The following is a 4,474-nucleotide window of genomic DNA, read 5'->3' on the forward strand; positions in this document are numbered from 1 at the left end:
AGGTCAGTTAGGAGGGAACTGTTCTCATTGTAGTTTTGTGGACAAGTGTCAGAGTTTTGAATTTGATTGGGCAGAAACTGGAAGCCAGTGAAGCGATCTGAACAGGGGGGGTGACGTACTGTTTTTAGCTGGTTGAAAACCAGACGTGCTGCTGCATTCTAGATCATCTGCAGAGGTTTGACCGTGGATGCGGGGAGGCCTGCCAGTAAGGAGTTGCAGTAGTCAATGCATGATATTACGAGAACCTGTACCAGGAGTTGTGCTGCATATTCAGAAGGAAAGTTCTGATCTTCCTGATGTTGTGCAGGGTGAATCGACACGACCAAGTGACAGAAGCCACATGAGCCTTGAAGGTTAGTTGGTTAGTTCAATCATTCCGCCCCAAGTTTCTGGCAGATTTTGTGGGTTTGAGTTGGGTTGAATCAAGCTTGATGTTAATTTCTTGTTGTAGAGAGGGGCTGGCTGGGATGACAAGGAGCTCAGTCTTGGAGAGGTTGAGTTGAAGGTGATGGTTTTTTCATCCATACCGAGATGTCTGCAATGCATGATGAGATCCAGCCAGAGACTATATGGTCGTCTGGGGGGAACAACAGGAAGAGCTTGGTATCATCAGCATAGCAGTGGTATGAGAAACCAAGGGCGTGGATTATTGCACCAAGTGAGACTGTGTATATTGAGAAGAGAAGGGGACTGAGTATTTCTCCTTGAGGAACCCTTGTGGATAGATTGTGCAGTTCAGACACTTCTTCCCTCCAGGATACTCCGAGGTATCTTCCTGAGAGGTAGGACATCAACCAGCAGAGAGCAGATCCTGAGATGCCAAGCTCAGCGAGCGCAAAGAGGAGGATGTGGTGGTTAACCATGTCAAAGGCAGCTGACAGACCTAACAGCAACAGAGCTGAAGATTGTCCAGCAGCTCTAGCAGAACACAGTGATTCTGTTGCAGATAGGAGTGCAGTCTCGGTAGAGTGACACCGTTTAAAACCAGACTGATACGGGTCATACAGGTTGTTGTCACAGAGGAAAGTAGAGACTTGGTTGAAGACAGTTCGGTCAAGCATTTTGCATAGGAAGGGCAGGAGTGAAGCTGGTCTGTAGTTTTCAACCTGGGCTCGGTCGAGTGTAGGTTTTTCAAGTATTGACTGAGTGACTCAAGCTCGCTTAAATGCAGCAGGGAACACACCCGTAACAAGTGGGGAGTTGATGAAGTGTGTTACTGCAGGGTTAAGTGCTGAGGAAATGGTTTATAAGAGATTGGATGGTGTTGGGTCCAGTGGACAGGTAGTGGGATGAGAGTCCAGCAATCGCTTGGAGACTTTCTCCTCAGTCAGAGGGGAGAACAAGGAGAATATGGTCCTATGAGCTGGTGGGTGAACAGACTCAGAGAACAGGCTACTGATTACAGAGACTTTGTCCATAAAGAATGAGGCAAACATGTCTGCAGTGTGTGAAAAGCAGTGCTTTCAAAATGAAGCTGTGTGTGAGTGTAAGAGCCCCTTCTTCCTGAGGGTTTCCAAAAACTCTCAACAGCCACTTTAGTTTTAGTAAACATAGACATGTTAAGTAACAGACTAAAGAAAGATGGCATTTTTGTGGAGTCACCACAACATGGTTTCTCAGCCTTTTCTGGCCAGCAAACAAGTTTTTTAGGGTCACAAATTTCTCATGAACTTACTAAGTTGTCACATTGTCATGTGAATTGAAGCACAGCATACTTTTGTGCTGTATTTCTGATAGCACTGACAGACCTCAAAATGAATCAAATCTGTACATCCGGGGAGGAGACACAACATGTTGTCTCCAGGCACCATCTGACAATGTCAGGCCAACTTAAAGTCCAAATTTCCCATTTTTGGGCATTTTAAGACAAGAAGAAAATGACCCAAAGTGTGTATAAACTGAATAAACTTGGAGATACAGGTTCAATACCTTGAGGTACATTTTTTGTGAAAGATACAGAAAACCCAAACTGAGCGTAGCTGCACTTCTCCACTAACATCCCCAGAGGAACAGACAAGCTACAGCATGAAATGTACTCACCTTTCAAGTCCAGTGAACACCTTCAACCTTTTAAATAGTGTTTATCTGTTGCTGACGAGGAGAAGTGAGTTGAAATAGAAAATATATAGTTTATGAAATATTATTTCAGAATGGTAATGGATGATAGCCTCCATTAGAAGCAACAAGGGATCATTATACAATGTCAAAAAGATTCAAGTGCAGACAGAAAAAAAAAGTTAAAAAAATAAAATAAAAATTCTAGAACTGGTGCCACTTTTAAAGTCCATGCAAAATCTATACAAAACTGAACCTGTGTTTAACAGCATCACCATATTGTAATAAAAAGAGTAACAATAATAAGAATCATATTTTATACATGTAACAAATAAATGTCAAATTATAAAAATAATGAAAAAAAAAATTAAACAAATAAATAAAATCTTAAGTATAATATAACAAGCCAGAATATTTAGGTCAAGTCAAGATGGGTTTTTTTGTTTTGTCTGTTTATTTTTTTCTGACTCTAGCACATTCAAGAAAAGATCCATGGCATCAATGTGCCCTCCAGTACAAATAATTTTTAGCAGGAATTCACAAGAAAAGACTATTTCATGTCAGAGAGGAAACTGATTTCCACAAGGTAATGTCAAATAATTTGAAATATAAAACACAAAATAATTGATTGCATAAGTATTCACCCACTTCAAGTTAATACTTCGTGGAGTCATTTTTGGCTACAATTACAGCATTGAGCACTGGATGATTATTATTCATAGGCGCTATATATATTTATATTTATAAGGGAATATATACATAAGGGAAGACTTCTTTGTGTGAATAGCATTAGCATTACAATAGAAACAAGAAATTTTTCTCTTTTTCTCTACAGATGCAAATTACTTCATATCTGTCCAAAATTTACTTGATATGTTGCAATCATAAAATAAGTGGAGAACTCATTTTGATTCATTGATGAGTGGTGAGAGAGGATGTTGAAGGACTGACTGCCCCCTAATGAGCCACATCCACAGGATACACAACAGACAGAAACTCATTTGTGTCGACTGAAATGGAAAGCTCTCCCCATGAATCATAATTTCTTATTTACAGAACAGACTGAACTGCCGCATGCACAGCACAGCACAGCACAGCACAGCATTAAATATACTAACAGCAAACACAACAAGGTCTACAGAAGATGGCCAAGAGCTGACCTGCAGCTTCCAGCACTGAAGGCTATTACAGAGTGTTATACAAATGACAAAACATGTGCTACATGTGAAGGTTACTAGATACCACCTCCAAGTTTTTAGTCTTTTTAACATGTTCATACTGGGTTGTTGTTTTTTTTTTTATATATGTTGCAATCACATCGTGAGTGAAATAAGCAGCAAACACCATGGCTCATGCCTCAGCTTGTCATTACGCAGTGTAGAGTAGTTTTGCAGCGTTTGAGCAGAATCATAGGTGAGCTGGCGTGCTCGAGCTGCATTTAGCAACAGAGTGGTGGGTGGAGAGAGAGGTGGGGACTATATAGATTCAAAAAGCTTTTAAGGAGGCAACACTTCAGAGTTACAGCTGAGCTATTTTGAGGCATGAAGGGATCGTTATCATGGCGTTTAAAAGAAGAAAAAAAAACTTTGTAAATATGTAACTTTGGTACACAGAAATGAGTTTTAGAGGTTAAAATGTTGACCAAAGAAGTACTTTAGTACCTACTTCTGTTTCCAGAAGTAGTAGTAAATGACAGAGATTTAAAAAAAAAAAAAAAAAAAAAAAAAAAAAAAACTGCAGTGAAACATTTTTAAAATCAAGCAAAGTGTAACAATGATTTAAAAAAAATAAAAAAGTGAGAAGAGTTGTGAAGTGTGATGAGTACCTGCTTTGCCACAGTTCATTTGCTTCCTATGGAGGTTTGGGAAATAATGTAATTTCTGTGAAAGCAGAAGCACATGTACGGGATGTCAAACTGTCCTCCAGGCTAAACTCGATGTGCTTGCACCGACATAGAAATTCAATTAAAATATTTTACAACAATCAGAATTGGCATTTGACAGGTTCAAAAGCAAACATGGTTTGTTAAAACATTGCAGATAACAAACTGTTGAGTGTAAAGGCCTGTTGCCAGCATCACTCAGAATACCTAGAATGTGGCTGAGTAGCACTGCAGTGGCACTGTATGATGTTAAATGATCATATGTGGATATATATAGGTGGGTAAAATGAACTTAGGTCTAAGGATTAACTGTGAAGCTTTATCCAAGGCAGCACAACCCCGTCATTAAAAGCAAAACTACGTGCTGAGTGTGTTACGACTGGCTCTTAGGCTGCAACAAAGGAGAAGACACACAGATGGGTTCAACTATAACGTAACGCTATCTATTAAAACAAAGTAGGATCATGAGGTGTGATTGTGAGCGTCAGTGGTGTGCGAGGGTGTATGAATACAGTGGCCAATGTGTAGTGCATGTTG

The sequence above is a fragment of the Stegastes partitus genome, unplaced genomic scaffold (assembly GCF_000690725.1).
Source record: "Stegastes partitus isolate 25-593 unplaced genomic scaffold, Stegastes_partitus-1.0.2 Scaffold64, whole genome shotgun sequence".
Taxonomy (NCBI): Eukaryota; Metazoa; Chordata; class Actinopteri; family Pomacentridae; genus Stegastes; species Stegastes partitus.